General features: G+C 36.3%; 1 pseudogene; it reads left to right on the forward strand.

The window, feature by feature from the left end:
• LOC116146131 lies at positions 1-22,496 on the forward strand (annotated as a pseudogene).
• The last annotated feature ends 3,993 nt before the right edge of the window (positions 22,497-26,489 follow it).

The following is a 26,489-nucleotide window of genomic DNA, read 5'->3' on the forward strand; positions in this document are numbered from 1 at the left end:
CTCTCTGTCTTTTGGTTTACTCTTTTCTGTTACTGCAACTCATGAAACACACTAGAAAGCAGCAGAAACCGGAGAGGGCTCCGGGAAGTTTGGAAATTGTGTGTGGAAATTGTGAGTCTGATAAGGGAGAAGTCTTAGGGAAGAAGCGAGTTCGAAAACCCAAGAAGAAAGAAGAGGTATTGGAAACTGAGAATGGTGAAAGGGAAATTGGAGTGGAACAGAAGGAAATTGAGGAAAATAATGGTAATGGGGTTTCTGAAAAGGGGAATGTGGGTGGAGTAAGGGGTAATGGGGTTTCTCAAAAGGAGGAAAGTGTGCAGAATGAGGGTGGAATTAGTGAAGTTGGTGAAGGGAATGGAGATAAAGCTAAGGAAAGTGAAGTAGATGCTGGGAAGAAGGGAGTTGGAAGGAATACAGATAAGGGAAATTTAATATGGGAAGGTGGGGAAAAGAATAAAGAGAAGGAAACATTGGAACATGTGTTGAAGGATTCGAAGAAACGAAAATCTAATGTAAGAATTTTCTCCTGTATGGTGTGGTAGTGGGAGTTTTTTTTTTTGGTTTAAATTGTTATGTGGTTTTATCGTGTCTGTTATTCGTTTATAATAGGGGAATGGAGGGGAGTCGATGATGTGCCATCAGTGCCAGAGGAATGATAAAGGAAGGGTTGTTAATTGTCAAAAATGTACAAAAAAGCGGTTTTGCATCCCATGCATAACAAATTGGTAAAACAACTTCTCACAAAATTATCTTCATTGAATTTGATTTTCTTGCAAAAGCGAATATGTGATTTTTTGAATCTCTGTTTTGGTTTATATTTTAGTGTTCTCAGATTTTGTGTTGATGGTAATATTTTTTCCATATGGATTTGAATTTTGCTATTGGAAAAGTAAATTGTGGTGGGAAATGAATAGTGAAAGCTAATTGCTTTTATGCTATTAAATGTGGAACTGTAGCTAGTCATGTGGTGTTAGAAGTGTTGTCTTCGTTAAGCATTCTTTAGGATCATGAAATGTTGATTAGTTTTTTATTAATATTTACTTAGAAAATAATTTATTAGGAACCGTTAAGCTTTTGGTAAAAAATGTGGGATGTTCAATATATTGTAACCACATAGCTGTGTGAGCATCATGAGTTCTTCGCCTGGCACCTGCTTGCTCTCAAACTATCATATCAATGTTACAATTTGAATTTATATGTTAGAATAAGTTTGTTGAAATTGTCTGGTTTTAAAATAGATAGAACAATGTAAATTATTTTTTTATTCACCTTTGAAAGAATGGAAGAAATTTAGATAGCTTGAAAAGGTGTAGATAGGATATATTATGAGTAAGTGCTGCACATCACAAGCCTCTTCCAATTTTTGCATCGCATGACTTGTCTTCTGATGTTGTTCTAACTCATAGATGATGAGACAATGTTGTTATTGATTGGTAATGCTGCATGGGAAGACTCTTGGGATGGAAAATTTGGGGTATGAATTAGAATAGCTGGCATTACTCTCTTATTATTGATGCTCAGTGGCATAATGTTATTGTTCAGGACGAAGATGTATCAGTGAGTTAGTTGTCTCTACTTTCTTACATTTTAAAATTTTGTTATTTTTTGGACTTTACTGTTTATGTTGTATTTTTATTTTTTGTGTTCTCATGATAACGTCTTTTTCAATTATCAATTTTATTCCATCTAGGTATCCTAAGATGTCAGAGGATGAAATTGCTTTTTCTTGTCCAGTTTGTCTGGGTAATTGCAATTGCAAAACATGCTTACGCATGGAGGGAGTGATAACAGTTAGTTTTTCCTTTCATCTCGAGTCCTCTCATAATTTGATGCATTTGTCATGCAAACTATGATATGTTTTATTTTATTTAGGATGACCTGAAGAAATTGAAGAAAGATCCAGAATTTGAAAAAGAACAGCACTCTAAGCATTTACTTCAAGCTCTTCTCCCTTACATCAGAACATTTAGTGAAGAACAAATGAAAGAGTTGGAGATGGAGGCCCAGATATTAGGTATTAAGATCATTTAGCTTGGATGCTTTTGTGCTGGTTTAGTATTCTAGTTAGGTTGTTTTGGAATCATTGCATCATGTGAATTTTAGTCATTCTTTTGCTAATACAGAATAAGCTGCTATAATTTCCAATCTACTGAGCCTTTTGTTTTATTGATCTTCTTTTCCAAATTAATTATTATAGTTTACATTGAAAGATTTGTTGCTAAATCAGAAGGCCTGAGGCAAGTCTTCTTGAAGTGAAAATTCCTGTTACAGTGACTTTTTATGGACATAAAAGAAGTTCCTATGAATACTATTCTCTGGGGGTGCCATTGTATCTGAGCTAATAAGATGGACATTCCTTTCATTTGCTCTGTAGACCTTGTTGTCATTAGGAGGAGCTAAGGTGACTCATTTCAACAGTCTAAAGAGGGTTTATCTAGAATTTAATCGGCAGGCATAATATTTCATTTCTCTTAAAGGTGGTTCCATATTCTTGCTTTCTCAGCAAGTTTCTGAATGACGTATATGGCATCAGCCATGTTTGCAATGCATAGCATACCACTTATATTCAGAGATCTTCTTTTTCTTAATATATGCTTGCTAAGTTATTTTTGAATGACCAGGGTATCACTATCAGAAATTCAGCCACGAAGTCAGATTGTCGTGATACTGAGCGTGTCTACTGGTATGTGATTCTTTCTTAAGTTAATTTTAACAGCGTCATTTTGTACCATGACATTTCCTTATTGACTTTTTGGTGCCATGACATAATTTTACAGTGACAACTGTCGAACTCAATTGTTGACTTTCACAGAAGCTGTCCAAACTGTAAGTATGATCTTTGCTTTGTTTGCTGCCGGGAAATGCGTGATGGCCACTTGCAGGGTGGAGGTGAGGAAGTAGTTGTGAAATATCGTAAGCCCAAATATTGGAATACTTGCATGGTATGATGAAACAATCTGAGTCTCCAGAAAAGACAGGTCATCTACTGCTGAGTCAAATTCCAAGGTCAGAATAGGTCAATACCTGACTGGAAGGCAAATGGGAATGGTGGTATTCCTTGCCCCCCAAAGGATTAGGTGGTTGTGTGATGGCCTCTTGGAACTTAGGTCTATCTTTACAAAAAATTGGGTTGCTGAATTGGTGATAAAGGCTGAAGAAGTAGTCAAAGCTCATAATCTTGAGATATGCCAAATCTCCAGAACAATGTGCATTGTTACAACTCAGCAGGTGATTGACATGGGCAACAGTCATTAAAAAGCAGCTTCGCGAAGACTCCAGTGATAATTATTTGTTAACCCAGTTGCTAAAGACATTCAGCATGGAGATTAAAGCATTCCCGTGGCACTGGGCTAAAGGCGAGTCGGTGTAGTCAGCAATGTGCTCGACTGTGCATTGGGGTTGAGTTGGGAACCAATGGTTATGGCGCGCTTTTTGTCAGATTACAATAAAAGCATGGCCAACATCTGGATGTTAAGGCTATGATTGTTTTGTAGGGGTGGCAAAAAAAACCGGTAACCGAACCGAACCGAACCCGGATTTGCGGTACCGAAAATTCGGGTTGGTTTCGGGTATTTTTATAAGATACCCGAATTTTCGGTTCGGGTATCGGTATTTAATTTTAGGAAACTGGGTACCTGGTTTTTATTTAAAAAAAAGAAAAGGTCAGACTAAACCCAAAAGCCCCAAATCTGAAAAAATTTCAGATGCCCTAAAACTAAAACCCGTCACTCTCCACCGTGTAAACTTCCAGTCTCAGTCTTCCCACTCTTCGTCAGTTCGTCTCTTCCCGGTACTCAAGTCCTGCAGGACCTGCACACAGCCGCACTCAAACTGTAGAACTAACATGAGTTGTTGCCAGTATTGATTGGCTGCAGTTGCAACTAAACTGCAGAACTGAAATGAGTTGTTTCCAGTTTTGATTAGCTGAAGTTGCAATTAAAACTGCAGAACTGAAAATGAGTTGTTGCCTTAAGTAGCTGAGCAGTTTTTTTTAGAGTTTGTGCACCGGTTGACTGAAGGATTAAAGGAGAACAGAGGTAATAAAAAGGAAGAGAGTTTGAGAATTTGAGAGGGCATGTTTGGTTAAAGAAGTCAATGAATTTGAGAAGAACTGCTGTTAGGAGTTAGGACTGCTAATATTCGGGTAAGAAAATCGGATACCCGGTTTGTGACCAGAATTTTCGGGTACCCGCAAACCAGGTATTCTAAAACCGGTTCGGTTAGCGGGTATATTTTTTGCAGATACCCAATATTCGGGTACCCGGTTTTGGTCAAAATCGGAGCGGGTACCCGGTTTTGCACAGCCCTAAATTTGTTTGGATTGGTGTGAGTCAGTTTATTTATACTGTGTAGTACAATGTCATAAACTTGCTGGTGTGAATTTTTTTGCATGCCATTCATTTTACAATGTGCAATATTTTTTGTTTTGGTTAGGGTCCAGACCATAAAAAAATGCTTAGCGAAACTTCAATAGTAATATGAGTTATACGGTAGATTATAACAGTAGTTCATGTGTTCCCAAGTTACCTACTTTTTCTTTTTTGTATATGTGAAAGTTTCTGTATCTGCAAGCATGACATAGATCCACATTTTTCCATGAATCTCAAATAGTTATAGGGTATTTTTAATTGCATACACATCGGTTATAGGTTTTCTGCATACCAGATTCATATACATAGATGGTTTAGAATTTAGAAAAAAAACTATTTTACCTACCATCTGGAGTCTAACTGGAAACTACGAACTGACAGATAGGAAACTAATTCCTTGTCAATTTCAGGACTGGTTTTTGTGCTTGTGCTCATTTCTTTTCTTTTTTTTTTTTTTTTTTTTTTTTTTTTTGGGGGGGGGGCGGGGGGCGCGGTGTGTGGTTTAATTTTTAAGTTGTTGAAGAAGAGATTAAAGATCAATGTTTCTTCCAGGTGAATATGAGAAGTTTATGTTGGAGGCTAAGGAAGTGAGAATAATATGTATTACTACTGTTTGTCAATGGGTTTACCTAAGGGAGTTCTTGCTACTTTTTCAAGTGTTTGCTCTATGTGTTTTTCTTTTCTGCCAAAAATTATGTCTACCAGCTTATATATATTTTTATTTTCCTGTGTTCAAAATTCTCTATTGGCTTAGTTTATATGACTTTCATGTTAGGAGCTAGAAAGTGAGTTTTGCTGATTGTGTGAGAAAATTTCTTGTTTTACTTGAAAAGTACCTTGTTTATGCAGTCTGTCTATGGTTCTTGTCAATGATGTTTACTTGCCATTTTTTTTACTGTTTATAGTCTGGTTATTTGTTTCTAAATATTAATGAATGGCAGGGGGAGTTCAGCATTCACCAATTCTTTAAAGGCTACACGGATGGTCGTTATGACTGGAAATCCTGGCCTCAAATATTGAAGTTAAAGGACTGGCCGCCATCTAATTTATTTGAGGAACGCTTGCCTCGTCATAACATTGAGTTTCTGGCTTGTTTGCCTTTTAAGGAGTATACACATCCTCGTGGTGGTATTCTAAATCTTTCTACCAAATTGCTTGACAAATCTCTGAAGCCAGACATGGGGCCAAAGACATATATTGCTTATGGGTTTGCTCAAGAGCTTGGACGCGGAGACTCTGTTACCAAGCTTCATTGTGAAATGTCCGATTCGGTATAATATTATTCTCTCTCTCTCTCTCTCTCTTTTNAATGGAGAGAGTTTTGAGCCATCTGATGTTCCTCAAAGTGAATTAGAATCGGCTGATGGAGGTGCTGTTTGGGACATTTTTCGGAGACAAGATGTTCCTAAGCTGCATGAGTATCTTAATAAGCATTGTCGAGAATTCAGACATATTCATTGTTGTCAAATACCACAGGTAGCTGCTTACTGAATGATTCATAATATGGCTGGAGTTTTCTTTTTGACTATTTTATGTATAGTGGAAGTGTGATCTCTTGATTTATGCATCGTAATGATTTTGTATTTATTTTGAGTGATTGAATGACAAACTCTGTCAGCCAAGTTTAGCTATAGATTATGGAAGTTGGCTGTTAAAATCATTTATCCAAGGTATTGACAGATTCAAAATGAATTTACTGCTGAATGATTGAGAAAAGTTTATTTAAAGAAATAAAAAGAAAAGGCCTAGCTGTTTTTAAGTTGCCTTGATGAAGTATATGACTTTATTCGACAGAGCTTATCTTAATTCTTGGAGAATACATTGGATCTTCTAGGAAATCTACAACTTATGTGAGAGAGCATGATGAAAGAGTTGGTTGAAGAGTAATGCACACTGGGATTTGGGGTTGTGACTATATTGATACCTTTTATGCCTAGATGCTTAGTGTATAATATCATTTGAATAATGGTACAGGTTTTCTCAACCTTTTAAGTCTTATGCCTATATATTTATATAGCTTCCATTTTTATATTGTTTGTTCTGGTGGCATAGGTTATTCATCCTATTCATGATCAGATCTTTTACCTCACTTTGGAGCATAAAGCAAAGCTCAAGCAGGAATATGGTATGTTAAAATGCATTAATATTGTGGAACTGTTTGAATTAAAGTTAGACTTTGATTACTGTTTTATGGTTATATGCTATCACTCAGGAATCGAACCTTGGACATTCCTTCAGAAGCTTGGAGAGGCTGTTTTAATTCCTGCAGGATGCCCCGACCAAGTCAGGAACCTTAAGGTATATCAATTTACACTTGGACAACTTTCTGCTTTTCTCTTACATTGGGAAGACAGGGTTGAACTTTCATTTTATCGGGTCATCAATATTACATTGAGACAGTTCTAGTTCACCAGAGCAGATTTATTTATTATTATTTTTTTTTTCTGGGAGCTGTTAATTTACAGTCTGCCATGTTTAAATATCCCAGGGAACAAGATATGGTGTGCTGATGACTGCAGTTAAATTGGAGTTTTGACTTTTTTCTGTCATATTTAAGACTGTTTTCTTGTCTCCCCACACGACACACATGCAGAATTGCATTCTAATATCTCAAAAGTGTATACTTTTTCAGCATTTCATGTTGTGTTATAGAGTTTGAAATTTATTTATCTAAAACAGATTAATCCATTTATGTAGGCTAATATATCTCGATGTTCTTGCTTTGGTCTTCAACAGTCATGCATAAAGGTTGCACTAGATTTTGTCTCTCCTGAAAATGTTGGTGAGTGTGCCGTTTGACGGAGGAATTCGGGTGCTTCCTCCAAATCATTGGGCTAAAGAGGACAAGTTGGAGGTATTTTTTCTTTATACTTGGCTAATTATGAGTTCCTGAAAGTTTTAGTAATATTCACTTTGACTACTTTTATGGTGAAACATTGAGATGTTATAAGCTTGTTGTTGTATTTACTTTACAAAGTTTTTAAGACATATCAGAACTTGATCCTCAATTTGTTTTATGGATTATTATTGTTATCACTATCATTTTGACTAATCAAAATTGCTACCTACCTCTGTTCCATTGTTGTTAAGCATGCCCTCTCCTATGCTCGGATGTAGCAACTATGAGTCTCTGTTCACAGCAAGAAGACATCTGGGTGACGGCATTGCCTCCCTTCAATGCTTTTCCGTTATTTGCAATCCGTACTAAATACAACTCATAGTAACATTCATTCCAATGCACATGGACTTTCCTTTTTCAACTTTAAATTGGAGTACTGTTGTATTCTGTGTCAATCCAACTTTTCTTTTGTTACATCATGCATTATTTTCAAGATTTATGTGGGTGTGCCAAAGGAGTTAAGTTGGTGATGGAGGAGCAGAAGAAAGAACAACATAAGACAAGAAATTTTATAGAGAAATAGGAAGATAGAGAGAATAAAAGAAGGATAGACCAAGAGAACAGCAGGAAAGGGAGAAATTCTTGAAGATTTAAGAGAGACAATCTAGAAGAATTATGGGGAGGTAGAGACAATTGATAGGGAGAGAACCAATATTTTTATTCAACCATAGTTCAAGCATGTCAACAAGAATGATAGAATCCTTTATTTATAGGCTTAAGAAATAAAATCGTAATAATAAACAATCCTATCCTAATAAACATGAATAGAAGTTTGATTTAATTAAGACAAATCAATCCTAGAAACTATGCTTTCTTCCTCCATCAGTTGGATTAAACCAGATAGAGTAATGCACCCAAAACAAGTGATTAGAATTGCTGGGATTCTATATGGAAGTGTTGCACTGTGGATTCTGTATTTGTTTAACCTTGTAAATAAATTTTTGCTTTATGATATGTTTTTGATGATTACTGTCTGAATCAGGTGAAAAAAATGATTCTCTATGCAATGAATCGGGCTATAAAGGATTTGGAACATCAGAGTCCAGAGTAAGTAATCTATGATACACAAACCTGATATTTATGGCTTCTTTCTGTCTTCAATTTATTAATAGTTTCTAGTTCTCGTGTCTGTAGCCGGTGTGTCTTTTCTGCTTTGGTATTCATTTCATCCCATTTGGGTGAGGCCAGTGGGAGTCAAAATTTATCCAGCATATCTACTTGAAATTCCTGGACTCCTTTAAGTTTTATTCGGTGATTGTAGTTTCAGTTCTGTTCTTGAATCCATAAAAATTTTTATTGTGTGGTCTCATAGGCCAGTAATGGTCTTTTCCGATTGTTTCTGTGTAACCATTCTACTTTGTTCTAATTTGTAATTGAAAATCAGTTTTTGTTAAATACCCTGTCCTATCTTGTAAGTGTTAGGGTTTCTGTGGTATCCACGTGGGTGGATATAGTTTGTGCTTGTGAAATCTTTTAAAAGTTCATTGCTATGCCTCAATCTTTCTTGATTTTCAGTTCGGGAACTGCTAACAAAGCTCAGAATTCTAAATCTAGAAAAAGAGACAGAGACGGTGAAGCATGGATTGAGTTTAAGGTTAGTTCACCTACAAAACTGGTCAGAGTTTCAAGTAGGTTTTTGGAGATGTGTTATATGTAAGAATGTGGACCTTAAGTAACACATTTTGTCCGATCTTCTCTGCCATCAGTAACCTCAATGTCGCTGTATATTTTGGAGGAAGGGCAGGGCCGGTGTATTTTGTTAAAATACAATCAAACAACTATATTGATGTCAACATGGTAGGGTAAAATGTACATTTAAATGAAAAGATGTATTTATTTAGTTGCAAGTGTTTGATTTGTCCTCATTGACTTGGAATCATGAAGTAAAAGCTTTAGAAAACCACAATGTTGAAATTATGAGATTCCATCGGATGTGCTGAAGCTGAAGCAAATGAGGGTGTAGTGAAGACTGAAGTGGACACGAAACAGTTGTGGGATGGGGAGTTACATTTCGGTAAGGCAGAGCGATTTCAATAATACAGAACGTAAGAAAGAAAAAAGAATTTGTAATGAAGGTCTGGCGACTGCGTGGTGCATAAGCTAAGCGGGATATTGTTGATGTTGACCAACGGTGGGGACCAATTAAATTAATTAGCTGCCGTTTTCCCTATTTGGAAAACTTAACCTGTGCCTTGTCTAGCTTTCTCACTTCAATTCATTTCCAATCACCCTACGCTCTCTATTTTTTCTTGACAGCTAGATGTAGATAATACTAATTAATCACTCACAAATAATACTAACATAACCAATTTAAGTCCACTTTGAGGATGTTCAGCTTGGATTATTCTCTTTTTGACCGTTTTACTTGGTGCGGGGCAGCTGGGGGACATTTCATTTCTTTTGTTTCTTTTGGGGTCAAATCCAGCAATTTTAACGGGTTTTACATGGTAATTACACGTTTATGTAGAGAGTTGTTTGGATTGAATTTTTTTGGTAAATGCCAGAAATAGTGGGGTCCGTGAAGTGATAATATTGTTGATCCACTTAGCTTAGTGATACTGTGGTTGATGATTAAAATAGTCGATAGGCTTGTAATTGTACTTGAATCAGTTTAGTTGAATTTTTTTTTTTTTTTTGGTAATCGAGGTGTTTGGATTAATTTGTGCATACTTAACTAATCTCAGAGATTCGTTGAATACCCTACATACCTAAAAGACTATATAAATTAATATTATTGTGATAGATGATCGAACCTAAGACTCAAGGAAGACAATAAACCTCTTTGACCGTCATGGTAATGTGAAATAACAGTAATATAAGTTGGGAAACGAGAATGTAACACCAACCCGCAGGAGATAAACAAAATTTGACTCTTGGAGTTAACCTTGTCAACTGGATGAAAAATGTAGACCGACCATTACCAAGTATACCAAGTATTTGAAATGGTATAATGGTTACTGACCAACCTAATAGAATTAATTTATTAATATAGCATAAAGTTTTAAACCGCGTTTGCCTTATATATATTAGCGGTAAGAAACTTTGATGATAGTGAAAATTAAAGATAAGTGTTGGTTTGGTTGTACCTTAAGATAATACAAGGATTAATGTTATAGATTTATCAATGTTTTAAACTTGGACCACCTCTTGACTCGGTCAAAGGGTCAGTTCCCAGGTGGTCGGTTAGAACGGTGATGTCAGCATATCCGGTAGACTTGAAATCCAACAAACACAACCTTAAGAAATTCCTTCAGTCCTTGCAGGTTTGAACTCAATAAACAATCTCTAGGATCTAGGCAAGAAACCGCGAAGCAAACAGAAGACGATGAACGACGATCGTGCCAATCGGAGTTCAGGATGATGTGGAGATGGAGGTGATGCTGATGGTAGTGTTAGGTGGGATGTTTGGAGCCGAAAGCTGTAGGACTCAGGGAGGAAGACGAAAGCTGTCGAAATCAAGGATTTTTGATGACCCAGGTTAGCCACTGGTCATTACTATCCGTCGATCTAAATCCGGTCCAATGGCTAAAACCACATTAAGGGTACTCAAACCGGAGTCAATGTCGATTCCCAATCAGACCGGTTCGAGTTTTAAAACAATGGAGTTAATACAAGGACAAAATTTAATGTAACTAATATCAAATAAATAACAATGACATGGATAATGATTTCTTTCTTCTCTCTCGGATAAGAAAAAAACACCAAAAAAAGTATGTACATAATATTATAGTAAAAATATATATGGTACATTCTTCAATAATAGTAATAATAATGATATTTAAACTAAATTAATGTAAAAAAGACAAGACAATATACTACATAAATTTCAAATAATTTTCATTTGAAAGCTTTAGTTAAATAAATAACAAGATCTTACCGAATAATCATAATAAGAGATGAGACGACTAAAGATTATAAGTGTTAGAAAGTCACAAGCAAGCATAATGTAAGTGTATTAAGCTGGAGCAGAGAAAGAGTTAGATGATTCTGAAGCAATTATATAATTTAACTTTCACCATCTTCATTTTCAATCCAAAATAGTATTTCAAACATTCAAACTACTGGCTGCAATGCCCATCATTTATATGAAGAAGGTCTATAACTACATCTACTAAACAAATTCCCAAGGCAAGTATCAATATCAATATCAATATTTCATAAAACATGAATGTGTACAAACAAGCGTTTTTTTTTTTTTTGTTTTCCCACTAGGAACACTACAGTCTGCATAATTAATATGCCATTAGGGTGGATTATCATTTGTATCACCTTGTGCATGACTTTCTTTGTTTCCTCAAACAGGATGCTGCTTCAAAACATTAGCTGTGCCCAGAAGTAGAACCTCGGTACTTCAAACGGGGGACACCTGCATTCACAGAGCTGTAATTAGCACACAAACACAACCCACATGAAATACCACATATCATTCTATACCAAAACATTGTTAACCATTTTCAACGGTATACAAAACTACACAACCAATTATGTGCATGAAAAATCAGTTTGAGCATTGAGCTAATGAAAACTCTAAAATGCTCAATTAGAAATCATTATAAAAGATGACAAAATGTATACAGACTCATTATAAAAGATGACAAAAGTAACAGACTAAGTGCCCAAAAGAAAACATTCATACAATAATCTATTATCAAAAGACTGAAAGTTTCTAGCATGTTTTACATATTTGTATCAACTATAAACATATTTAGCAGCATATTTGCCAGTTGAGAGAATAAATGACAATTAATCATCCATGCAATCATGTGAAACAGTCACACGTCGTGACAGATTCAGCATTCCAAAGGAATTGATGGAAACCCACTTCCAAAACTCTCAATCCAGTAACAACAACAAGCTCACAACAATGCCAGCACACAACAATCAATCAATCTTCCACAAAATCATTCAACAGAATAAGAAATAACAAATGAAATAGGAAAAACAAGCAATATAAACTAAGCGGAAAGTTTTATAGAACACCAGAGAACAAGCTGATCTTCGATAGGGTTAGCACCTCCCAAGTCCCAATACAATCTCCCACTAAATTCAATGATGTCTCACACCTCTCATGGCTTCCTTTTTATTTCTGTCAACTTTAGATTCTAACTAACTATTCAGACACATCATGTCTCATTCCATCTGTCAATCCTACCCTTTTGTCCTTCTACCAGTTTCCCCTTTTGCCCTTCCCTATTTCCTCGTTTATACCACTTAGTTACTCGGGGTCCGTCATTACCCTTCCCAAGGAGTGCCACCTAGTCCTCAAGGCATAAAGAAGGAAATTGGTGGCAAATAAAGTCATTAGTCATATGCTTCCCATGTGTTGTCACAGGTTGGTAAAGTCTTCCACTTAATCAACACTTCATAATTTCCGTCTATCAGACATCGTTTCAAATGGGCTTGCTTAGTTCTACATTTAACACCATGTTACCATCAAGGACGTCTGGAAGGGATTGTGCCTTAATAGGATGGAAAGTGACGGTGCCTCAATAGGATGGACAGTGACTTTCTTGAGCTAAGACACGTGGAAGACGTTGTGTATGCGGGTTGTAGGAGGTAATTCAGCTTGTATGCAACTTGACCAACTTTCTCAGCAATCGTATAAGGACCATAGAAGATGGGGCTGAGCTTCTCATTGGCTCTATGTGCCAAAGATTTGAGATGATAGAGTTGAATTTTTAGATAAACAGAGTCTCCTACTGCATAGTGAACCTCTCGCCTTTTGCCATCCGCATGAGCTTTCATGTTATCTTGAGCTTTAGCCAAGTTTGCCTTTAATGCTTCCAAAATGAGGTTTCGCTCTATCATTTGTTGATCTACGACATCCACAACAGAATTGTTTTCGATGTATTTGAGAGAACTGGAGGATCCTAACCATATAAGACTCGAAATTGAGTCATACCCGTAGAACAATTGTACGTGGTGTTGAACCAGTACTCTGCCCAAGCCAACCATTTAGGCCATTGCTATGGCTGGTGTCCCACGAAACATCACTGGTAAGTCTCCACACATCTATTCACTATTTCCAATTGTCCATCAGATTGTGGGTGATAGGCAGTACTCATATGAAGTTGCGTACTGGATTACTTGAACTTCTCTCCCTAAAATATACTCATGAAGACTTGGTCCCGATAAAAAAACTATAATGTGAGGGAAGCCATGTAACTTTACAATATCTTTAAGAAATAGGTTAGCTACCTCTTTAGCAATGTAGGGTTGTTGCAATGTGAGAAAATGGCTGTGTTTTTTGAGTCGATCAACTACCACAAGAATAGTGTCCACCTGATGAGCTTTTGGGAGGCCAACTATGAAATCCATTTAGCAATCTTCCCATTCTTGAGATGGAATAGGCAAAAGTTGCAATAGTCCTGCTGGTTGGAGAGCTTTATATTTGTTCTGTTGGCAAGTTGGACAACCCTTCACAAACTCTTGAATATCTTGTTTCATCCCTCCCAATAAACCACCTGTGCTAGTCGTTTGTAGGTCCTGAAAAACTCGGAGTGGCCCTCTAAAGGAGATGAATGAAATTCCTGAAGAAGTTGTTTAACTTGAGGGCCAGACAAAGGATGAACCACATAATCATCATAGAACAATTGATGGCCGATTAATAGAAAATGCGGATGACTATTAGGATTAACTATTAAGTCTTGGCTGATTTTTCTAAGCTTGACATCCTGTTGAAAGGCCTCTTCCCACTTGTCTCTCTTAGCAAAGTAACAAGTGGAAATGGCATTGTACTAAGTTGTTTCATCACATTTGGATAGGGCATCTGCTGTTTTGTTCTTTAACCTGGTTTACATTGTATTTTGTAATCCAGTCCTAACAACTTGATGATCCATTTAGGTTATTCTTCCCCCTACAACCTCTATTCATTTAAATAGTGCAAACTACGTTGATCAATCCGAATGATGAAATGTCTGCCCAATAGATAATGCCGCCACTTTTGGACAGCTAAAACAACGACCATTAACTCCCTTTCGTAGATTGACCATAACCGAGATCGTGTAGAGAGCCCTTGACTAAGAAATGCTAGTAGTCTACCTCTTGCATTAGAACAACCCCAATCCCTTACGTTGACGCATCTGTCTCAATGATAAATGCTTTGGAGAAATTGGGCATCACTATAACTGACACTATGGTCATGATTTGCTTAAGCTCCTCAAAGGCTTTTTGTGACAATTTTATCCAAACAAATGCATCTTTGCGAATGAGATTTTTTAAGGGTAATGCAATCTTGCCATACCTATTTATGAACTTCCTATAATATCCTGTCAACTCGAGAAATCCACGAAGTGCCTTGACATCCCTTGGCGTTGGCCATTTTAATATGTAATCAACTTTGGAGGGATCAAATGCAATTCCTTGGGTTGAAATGAAATGGCCTAAGTACTCCAATTGAACTTGTGCAAATGTGCATTTCTTCCTATTAACCACTAGATGATGCTCCAATAATACCTAAAAGGTGAGTCGAAGATGTTGTAAATGTGTCTCCATGTCTAAGCTTTAGATCAAGATATCGTCGAAAAAGACCAATATGAACCTGTGCAGATAAGGTTTGAATATATCATTCATGAGGGCTTGGAAGGCTGATACAACATTTGATAACCCAAAAGCCATGATGAGGAACTCATAGTGTCTCTCGTGAGTTCGAAACGCTGTCATGTGGGTGTCCTCCTCTCTAACCCTTATCTGATGATATCCTGATTTGAGGTCTAGCTTCGAGAATATGGTGGCTCCTCCCAATTCATCAAACAACTCATCTATGGTTGGAATGGGAAACTTATCGAGGGTTGTGATTTTATTGAGTGCCCGGTAATCTACACAAAAGCGCAACCCTTCATCTTTCTTTCTTACTAACAACACCGAACTAGAGAACGGATTGATACTTGGTTTAATAATCCAAGAAGCCAACATTTCTTGAACAATATTTTCAATTTCATTTTTTTGATAATATGGACACCGGTAAGGTTGGATGTTGGGGGCTTGAGTATCGTGTTCAAGTCTGATAGCCTGATCGTGTGTCCTAGTAGGTAGGAGTCTTGGCAAAGGTTCAAATAAACTTCATGGTTTTATTTCGACTATCCTCTTCTATTCTGACTTCCTCTTGTAACTGCAAATTCCCAAACTCAACCAAATATCCTTGCCTCTCTGTCTGCAGTGTCTCAATCATCCCCTTTAATGACACCATTGTTTTGCATAAGGATGGATCGCCGACAAGAGTTACCATTTCCCCTTATAGGTTGAACTTCATAATTTACTTCCTCCAAGTCTTTGTGGTTTCCCCCAACGTTTTCAGGCATGCGACCCCCAAAATAATGTCAACACTACTCATGTCGAAGGGGAAATTTTTTTGGACAATGATGATACTCTACAACTTCAAACATACCTCACGACATTCACCTTGACACCTCACATTGTAACCATCCCAAACTCTTACTCCAAAAGACTTTGTCTGTAATACTGGAATTTTCAACTTCTCCACTATCTCCCGATTGATGAAATTATTGGAGGCCTCGCTATCAACTAACACAATAACTTCCTTATTCCCAATTTCACTCTTCGGCTTCAACGTCTTTGGACCATTTATTCTACTATAGAGTTGATTGAAAGCTCAATAGTGTTTGGTAAGGGTGTTCAAAAGAATTGATCGGAATCAAAACCGGCAAGTACCTAGGGTTTGGTTCCGATTCCTACTCAAAACCAGCCGTCAACGGGTAGGTTCCGATTTCTACAGTCAGGAATCGGAATTGGGAACCGAGACTGATATGAAATAAAATTAAAGAGTGGGGGGTTTTTGTAAGTTTGCTATCATAGATAAGAACTTCAATTGGATTTTAGGGAAAACGAATTTTCCATCGTTTCTCAGGCAAAAAAATTGAACAAGACAACGACTTCACTCGATCTTCTTCTTTCACTAAGGTACATCGTATATTTCTTCACTCGATCTTCTTCTTTCACTTGCTTTCTCTTTGTTATATACTCGAATTTTCTGTCGTTTGTTTTGGATGGGGGTTTCATTCTGTAAGGCAGAGCGATTTCAATAATACAGAACGTAAGAAAGAAAAAGAATTTGTATGAAGGTCTGGCGACTGCGTGGTGCATAAGCTAAGCGGATATTGTTGATGTTGCCAACGGTGGGACCAATTAAATTAAAGCTGCCTGTTTTCCCTATTTGAAAACTAACATGTGCTCTTTGTCTAAGCTTTCTCACTTCAATTTCATTTCCAATCACCCTAACGCTCCTATTTTTTCTTGACAGCTAGATGAATAATCTAATTAATCACTCACAATAATACTAACATCCATTTAAGTCCTCTTTGAGGTTACAGCTTGGGATTATTCTCTTTTTTGACCGTTTCTTGGTGCGGGGCAGCGGGGGACATTTCATTTCTTTTTTTCTTTTTGGGTCAAATCAAAGCAATTTTAAGGTTTTCACATGCTAATTACACGTTTATGTAGAGAGTTGTTTGGAATTGATAATTTTTTGGTAAATGCCAGAATAGTGGGGTCCGTGAAGTGATAATATTGTTGATCCCACTTAGCTTAGTTGATTATGGTTGATGATTAAAATAGTCGTAGGCTTGTAATTGTACTTGAATCAGTTTAGTTGATTTTTTTTTTTTTTTTTTCGAGGTGTTTGGATTAATTTGTGCATACTTTCAACTAATCTCGAGATTCGTTAAACCCTACATACCTAAAGACTATATAAATTAAAATATTTGTGTAGATATCTTGAACCTAAGAATAAGAAAGACAATAACCTTTTGACCGTCATGGTAATTTGAAATAACAAGTTATAATGTTTGGGAAACGAGAATGTAACACCAACCCGCAGGAGATAAACAAAATTTGACTCTTGGAGTTAACCTTGTCAACTGGTGAAAAATGTAGACCGACCATTACCATATACCATATTTGAAATGGTATAATGGTTACTGACCAACCTAATGAATTATTTATTAATATAGCATAAAGTTTTAAACCGCGTTTGCCTTATATATTAGACGTAAGAAACTTTGATGATAGTAAAATTAAGATATGTTGTTTTTACTTAGATACAAGTTTGTTATAGATTACAATGTTTAACTTGGACCACCTCTTGACTCGATCAAAGGGTCAGTTCCGGTCGTCGTTTAGACCGGTGATGTCAGCATATCCGTAGACTTGAAATCCAAACACAACCTTAAGAAATTCCTTCAGTCCTTGCTAGGTTTGAAATCAAAACACATCTCTAGGATCTAGGCAAGAAACCGCGAAGCAAACAGAACATGACGACGATCGATGCCAATCGGAGTTCAGATGATGTGGAGATGAAGGTGATGCTGATGGTGTGTTAGGTGGGATGTTTGGCCGAAAGCTATAGGACTCAGGAGGAGACAAAGCTATCGAAATCAAGGATTTTTGGTGACCCAGTTTAGCCACTGGTCCATTACTATTCCGCCGATCTAAATCCGGTCCAATGGCTAAAACCACTTTAAGGGTACTCAAACCGAGTCAATGTCGATTCCCAATCAGACCGGTTCGAGTTTTAAAACAAGGAGTTAATTACAAGGACAAATTTTAATGTAACTAATATCAAAATAAATAACAATGACATGTGATAATGATTTCTTTCTTCTCTCTCGGATAAGAAAAAAAACCCAAAAAAGTATGTACATAAATTTATAGTAAAAATATAATATGGTACATTCTTCAATAATAGTAATAATAATGATATTTAAACTAATTTAATGTAAAAAAGACAAGACAATATACTACATAATTTTCAAATAATTTATCATTTGAAACTTTAGTTAAATAAATACAAGATTCTTACCGAATAATCTAATAAGAGATGAGACGACTAAAGATTATAAGTGTTAGAAAGTCACAAGCAAGCATAATGTAAGTGTATTACAAGCTGGAGCAGAGAAAGAGTTAGATGATTCTGAAGCAATTATATATTTTAACTTCACCATCTTCATTCTTCAATCCAAATAGTATATTTCAACATTCAACTAACTGGCTGCAATGCCCATCATTTATATGAAGAAGGTCATATAACTACATCTACTAAACAAATTCCCAAGGCATATCAATATCAATATCAATATTTCATTAAACATGAATGTGTACAAACAACGTTTTTTTTTTTTTTTGTTTTCCCCACTAGGAACACTACAGTCTGCATAATTAAATATGCCATTAGGTGGATTATCATTTTTGTATCCACTTGTGCATGACTTTCTTTTTTCCTCAAACAGGATGCTGCTTCATAAACATTACTGTGCCCAGAAGTAGAAACCTCGGTACTTCAAACGGGGCACACCTGCATTCACAGAGCTGTAATTAGCACACAACACAACCCACATGAAATACCACATATCATTCTATACCAAAACATTGTTATACCATTTTCAACGGTATACAAACTACACAACCAATTATGTGCATGAAAAATCAGTTTGAGCATTGAGCTAATGAAAATCTAAAATGCTCAATTAGAAATCATTATAAAAGATGACAAAATGTATACAGACTCATTATAAAAGATGACAAATGTATACAGACTAGTGCCCAACCAGAAACATTCATCCAATAATCTATTATCAAAAGACTGAAAGTTTACTAGCATGTTTTACATATTTGTATCAACTATAACCATTATTTAGCAGCATATTTGCCAGTTGAGAGAATAAATGACAATTTAATCATCCATGCATTCATGTGAAACAGTCACACGTCAGTGACAGATTCAGCATTCCAAAGGAATTGATGGAAACCCACTTCCAAAACTCTCAATCCAGTAACAACAACAAGCTCACAACAGCCAGCACACAAATCACAATCTTCCACAAAATCATTCAACAGAATAAGAAATAACAAATGAAATAGGAAAAACAAGCATAATAAACTAAGCGGAAAGTTTTATAGAACACCAGAGAACAAGCTGATCTTCGATGAGGTTAGCACCTCCCAAGTCCCAATACAATCTCCCACAAAATTCAATGATGTCTCACACCTCTCATGGCTTCCTTTTTATTTCTGTCAACTTTAGATTCTAACTAACTATTCAGACACATCATGTCTCATTCCATCGTCATCCTACCCTTTTGTCCTTCACCAGTTTCCCCTTTTGCCCTTCCCTATTTCCTCGTTTATACCACTAGTTTACTCGGGTCCGTCATTACCCTCCAAGGAGTGCCACCTAGTCCTCAAGGCATAAAGAAGGAAATTGGTGGCAAATAAAGTCTTATTCATATGCTCCCATGTGTTGTCACAGGTTGGTAAAGTCTTCCACTTAATCAACACTTCATAATTTCCGTCTATCAGACATCGTTTCAAATGGGCTTGCTTATTTCTACATTTAACACCATGTTACCATCAAGGACGTCTGGAAGGGATTGTGCCTTAATGATGGAAAGTGACGGTGCCTCAATAGGATGGACAGTGACTTTCTTGAGCTAAGACACTGGAAGACTTGTGTATGCGGGTTGTAGGAGGTAATCTCTTTGTATGCAACTTGACCAACTTTCTCAACAATCATATAAGACCATAGAATATGGGGCTGAGCTTCTCATTGGCTCTATGTGCCAAAGATTGGAGATGATAGAGTTGAATTTTTAGATAAACAGAGTCTCCACTGCATAGTGAACATCTCGCCTTTTGCCATCCGCATCTTTCATGTTATCTTGAGCTTTAGCCAAGTTTGCCTTTAATGCTTCCAAAATGAGGTTTCGCTCTGTCATTTGTTTCTACGACATCCACAACAGAATTGTTTTCGATGTATTTGAGAGAACTGGAGGATCCCACCCATAAAAGGCTCGAAATGGAGTCAACCCGTAGAACAATTGTACGTGTGTTGAACCAGTACTCTGCCCAAGCCAACCATTTAGGCCATTGCTATGCTGGTGTCCCACGAAACATCACGGTAGTCTCCACACATCTATTCACTATTTCCAATTGTCCATCATTTGTGGTGATAGGCAGTACTCATATGAAGTTGCATACTCGATTACTTGAACATCTCTCCCTAAAATATACTCATGAAGACTTGGTCCCGATAAAAAACTATAATTGAGGGAAGCCATGTACTTTACAATATCTTTAGAAATAGGTTAGCTACCTCTTTACTATGTAGGGTTGTGTCAATGTGAGAAATGACGGTATTTTTTGAGTCGATCAACTACCACAAGAATAGTGTCCACTGATGAGCTTTTGGAGGCCAACTATAAATCCATATAGCAATCTTCCCATTCTTGAGATGGAATAGGCAAAAGTTGCAATAGTCCTGCTGGTTGGAGAGCTTATATTTGTTCTGTTGGCAAGTTGACAACCCTTCACAAACTCTTGAATATCTTGTTTCATCCCTTCCCAATAACCACCTGTGCTAGTCGTTTGTAGGTCCTGAAAAACTCGGAGTGGCCCTCTATTACAGTCTGCCATGTTTAAATATCCCAGGGAACAAGATATGGTGTGCTTGATGACTGCAGTTAAATTGGGAGTTTTGACTTTTTTCTGTCTATATTTAAGACTGTTTTCTTTGTCTTCCACACAGACACACATGTAGAATTGCATTCTAATATCTCAAAAGTTGTATACTTTTTCAGCATTTCATGTTGTGTTATAGAGTTTGAAATTTATTTATTCTTAAACAGATTAATCAATTTATGTAGGCTAATATATCTCTGATGTTCTTGCTTTGGTCTTCAACAGTCATGCATAAAGGTTGCACTAGATTTTGTCTCTCCTGAAAATGTTGGTGAGTGTGCCCGTTTGACGGAGGAATTCCGGGTGCTTCCTCCAAATCATTGGGCTAAAGAGGACAAGTTGGAGGTATTTTTTCTCCTTATACTTGGCTAATTATGAGTTCCTGAAAGTTTCTAGTAATATTCACTTTTGACTACTTTTTATGGTGAAACATTGAGATGTTAATAATGCTTTGTTGTTTATTTACTTTACAATAGTTTTTAAAGACATATACAGAACTTGATTCCTCAATTTTGTTTTATGGATTATTATTGTTATCACTATCATTTTGATCTAATCAAAATTGCTACCATACCTCTGTTCCATTGTTGTTAAGCATGCCCTTCCATATGCTCGGATGTAGCAACTATGAGTCTCTGTTCACAGCAAGAAGACATCTGGGTGACGGCATTGCCTCCCCCTTCAATGCTTTTCCGTTATTTGCAATCCGCTTAACTAATACACACTCATAGTAACATTCATTCCAATGCACATGGACTTTTCCTTTTTCACTTTAAATTGGAGTACTGTTGTATTCTGTGTCAATCCAACTTGTTCTTTTGTTACATCATGCATTATTTTCATGACATTTATGTGGGTGTGCCCAAAGGAGTTAAGTTGGTGATGGAGGAGCAGAAGAAAGAACAACATAAGACAGAAATTTTATAGAGAAATAGGAAGATAGAGAGAATAAAAGAAGGATAGACCAAGAGAACAGCAGGAAAGGGGAGAAATTCTTGAAGATTTAAGAGAGACAATCTAGAAGAATTATGGGGAGGTAGAGACAATTGATAGGGAGAGAACCAATATTTTTTTATTCAACCATAGTTCAAGCATGTCAACAAGAATGATAGAATCCTTTATTTATAGGCTTAAGAAATAAAATCGTAATAATAAACAATCCTAATCCTAATAAACATTGAAATAGAAGTTTGATTTAATTAAGACAACTCAATCCTAGAAACTATGCTATTCTTCCTCCATCAGTTGGATTAAAACCAGATAGAGTAATGCACCCAAAACAAGTGATTAGAATTGCTGGGATTCTATATGGAAGTTGTGCACTGTGGATTCTGTATTGTTTTTAACCTTGTAAATAAATTTTTGCTTTATGATTATGTTTTTGATGATTACTGTCTGAATCAGGTGAAAAAAATGATTCTCTATGCAATGAATCGGGCTATAAAGGATTTGGAACATCAGAGTCCAGAGTAAGTAATCTATGATACACAAACCTGATATTTATGGCTTCTTTTCTGTCTTCAATTTATTTAATAGTTTCTAGTTCTCTGTGTCTGTAGCCGGTGTGTCTTTTCTGCTTTGGTATTCATTTCATCCCAATTTGGTTGAGGCCAGTGGGAGTCAAAATTTATCCAGCATATCTATTTGAAATTCCTGGACTCCTGTAAGTTTTATTCGGTGATTGTAGTTTCAGTTCTGTTCTTGAATCCATAAAAATTTTTATTGTGTGGTCTCATAGGCCAGTAATGGTCTTTTCCTGATTGTTTCTGTGTAACCATTCTACTTTTGTCTAATTTGTAAATTGAAAATCAGTTTTTGTTAAATACCCTGTTCCTATCTTGTAAGTGTTAGGGTTTCTGTGGTATCCACGTGGGTGGATATAGTTTGTGCTTGTGAAATCTTTTAAAAGTTCATTGCTATGCCTCAACTCTTTCTTGATTTTCAGTTCGGGAACTGCTAACAAAGCTCAGAATTCTAAATCTAAGAAAAAGAGACAGAGACGGTGAAGCATGGAATTGAGTTTAAGGTTAGTTCACCTACAAAACTGGTCAGAGTTTCAAGTAGGTTTTTGGAGATGTGTTATATGTAAGAATGTGGACCTTAAGTAACACATTTTGTCCGATCTTCTCTGCCATCAGTAACCTCAATGTTCGCTGTATATTTTGTGAGGAAGGGCAGGGCTGGTGTATTTTGTTAAAATTACAATCAAACAACTATATTGATGTCAACATGGTAGGGTAAAATGTACATTTAAATGAAAAAGATGTATTTATTTTAGTTGCAAGTGTTTGTTATTTGTCCTCATTGACTTGGATATCATGAAGTAAAAGCTTTAGAAAACCACAATGTTGAAATTATGAAGATTCCATCGGCATGTGCTGAAGCTGAAGCAAATGAGGGTGTAGTGAAGACTGAAGTGGACACGAAACAAGTTGTGGGATGGGGAGTTGTCATTTCTGGTAAGGCAGAGCGATTTCAATAATACAGAACAGTAAGAAAGAAAAAAGAATTTGTAATGAAGGTCTGGCGACTGCGTGGTGCATAAGCTAATCTGATATTGTTGATGTTACCACGGTGGGACCAATTAAATTAATTAGCTGCCTGTTTTCCCTATTTGAAAACTTAACAGTGCTCTTTGTCTACCTTTCTCACTTCAATTTCATTTCCAATCACCCTACGCTCCTCTATTTTTTCTTGACAGCTAGATAGATATACTAATTAATCACTCACAAATAATACTAACAACCATTTAAGTCCATCTTGAGGATGTACAGCTTGGATTATTCTCTTTTTGACCGTTTACTTGGTGCGGGGCAGCTGGGGGACATTTCATTTCTTTTGTTTCTTTTTTGGGTCAAATCAAAGCAATTTTAACGGTTTTACATGCTAATTACACTTTATGTAGAGAGTTGTTTGGAATTGATAATTTTTTTGGTAATGCCAGAAATAGTGGGGCCGTGAAGTGATAATATTGTTGATCCACTTAGCTTAGTTGATCTTGATGGTTGATGATTAAAATAGTCGATAGGCTTGTAATTGTACTTGAATGTTTAGTTGATTTTTTTTTTTTTTTGTAATCGAGTGTTTGGATTAATTTGTGCATACTTCAACTAATCTCAGAGATTCGTGAATACCCTACATACCTAAAAGACTATATAAATTAAATATTATTGTGATAGATGATCTTTTGAACCTAAGAACTCAAGGAAGACAATAACCTCTTTGACCGTCATGGTAATTGTAAATAACAAGTTATAATAAGTTGGGAAACGAGAATGTAACACCAACCCGCAGGAATAACAAAATTTGACTCTTGGAGTTAACCTTGTCAACTGGATGAAAAATGTAGACCGACCATTACCAATTATACATATTTGAAATGGTATAATGGTTACTGACCAACCTATATGAATTAATTTATTATATAGCATAAGTTTTAAACCGCGTTTGCCTTATATATATAGAGACGGTAAGAAACTTTGATGATAGGAAAATTAAAGATAATGTGTTGTTTACCTAATAATACAAGGATTATGTTATAGATTTAATCAATGTTTTTAACTTGGACCACCTCTTGACTCGGTCAAAGGGTCATTTCCAGGTCGGTGTCGGTTAGACCGTGATGTCAGCATATCCGGTAGACTTGAAATCCAACAACACAACCTTAAGAAATTCCTTCAGTCCTTGCAGGTTTGAACTCAATAAACACATCTCTAGGATCTAGGCAAGAAACCGCGAAGCAAACAAAGACGATGACGACGATCGATGCCAATCGGAGTTCAGGATGATGTGGAGATGAAGGTGATGCTGATGGTAGTGTTAGGTGGGATGTTTGGAGCCGAAAGCTGTAGGACTCAGGGAGGAAGACAAAGCTGTCGAAATCAAGGATTTTTGATGACCCAGTTTAGCCACTGGTCCATTACTATTCCGTCGATCTAAATCCGTCCAATGGCTAAAACCACATTTAGGGTACTCAAACCGAGTCAATGTCGATTCCAATCAAGACCGGTTCGAGTTTTAAAACAATGGAGTTAATTACAAGGACAAAATTTTAATGTAACTAATATCAAAATAAATAACAATGACATGGATAATGATTTCTTTCTTCTCTCTCGGATAAGAAAAAAAACACCAAAAAATGTTTACTATATTTATAGTAAAAATATAATATGGTACATTCTTCATTAGTAATAATAATGATATTTAAACTAAATTTAATGTAAAAAACAAGACAATATACTACATAATTTCAAATAATTTATCATTTGAAGCTTTAGTTTAAATAAATAACAAGATTCTTACCGAATAATCATAATAAGAGATGAGACGACTAAAGATTATAAGTGTTAGAAAGTCACAAGCAAGCATAATGTAAGTGTATTACAAGCTGGAGCAGAGAAAGAGTTGATGTTCTGAAGCAATTATATAATTTAACTTTCACCATCTTCATTCTTCAATCCAAAATAGTATATTTCAACCATTCAACTAACTGGCTGCAATGCCCATCATTTAAAGAAGGTCATATAACTACATCTACTAAACAAATTCCCAAGGCAAGTATCAATATCAATATCAATATTTCATTAAAACATGAATGTGTACAAACAGCGTTTTTTTTTTTTTGTTTTCCCCCACTAGAAACACTACAGTCTGCATAATTAATATGCCATTAGGGTGGATTATCATTTTGTATCACTTGTGCATGACTTTCTTTTGTTTCCTCAACAGGATGCTGCTTCATAAACATTAGCTGTGCCCAGAAGTAGAAACCTCGGTACTTCAAACGGGGCACACCTGCATTCACAGAGCTGTAATTACACACAACACAACCCACATGAAATACCACATATCATCTCAATACCAAAACATTGTTATACCATTTTCAACGGTATACAACTACACAACCAATTATGTGCATGAAAATCATTTTGAGCATTGAGCTAATGAAAACTACTAAATGCTCAATTAGAAATCATTATAAAAGATGACAAAATGATACAGACCATTATAAAGATGACAAAATGTTCCAGACTAAGTGCCCAACCAAGAAAACATTCATACAATAATCTATTATCAAAAGACTGAAAGTTTACTAGCATGTTTTACATATTTGTATCAACTATAAACATTATTTAGCAGCATATTTGCCATTGAGAGAAATAATGACAATTTAATCATCCATGCAATCATGTGAAACAGTCACACGTCAGTGACAGATTCAGCATTCCAAAGGAATTGATGGAACCCCACTTCCAAAACTCTCAATCCAGTAACAACACAAGCTCACAACAATGCCCACACACACATCAATCAATCTTCCACAAAATCATTCACAGAATAAGAATAACAAAAATAGGAAAACAAGCAATATAAACTAAGCGGAAAGTTTTATAGAACACCAGAGAACAGCGATCTTCGATAGGGTTAGCACCTCCCAAGTCCCATACAATCTCCCACTAAATCAATGATGCTCACACCTCTCATGGCTTCCTTTTTATTCTGTCAACTTTAGATTCAACAACTATTCAGACACACATGTCTCATTCCATCTGTCAATCCTACCCTTTTGTCCTTCTACCAGTTTCCCCTTTGCCCTTCCTATTTCCTCGTTTATACCACTTAGTTACTCGGGTCCGTCATTACCCTTCCAAGGAGTGCCACCTAGTCCTCAAGGCATAAAGAAGGAAATGGTGGCAAATAAAGTCATTAGTCATATGCTTCCCATGTGTTGTCACAGGTTGGTAAAGTCT

The sequence above is a fragment of the Pistacia vera genome, unplaced genomic scaffold (assembly GCF_008641045.1).
Source record: "Pistacia vera cultivar Batoury unplaced genomic scaffold, PisVer_v2 Contig473, whole genome shotgun sequence".
In the NCBI taxonomy this organism is placed as follows: Eukaryota; Viridiplantae; Streptophyta; class Magnoliopsida; order Sapindales; family Anacardiaceae; genus Pistacia; species Pistacia vera.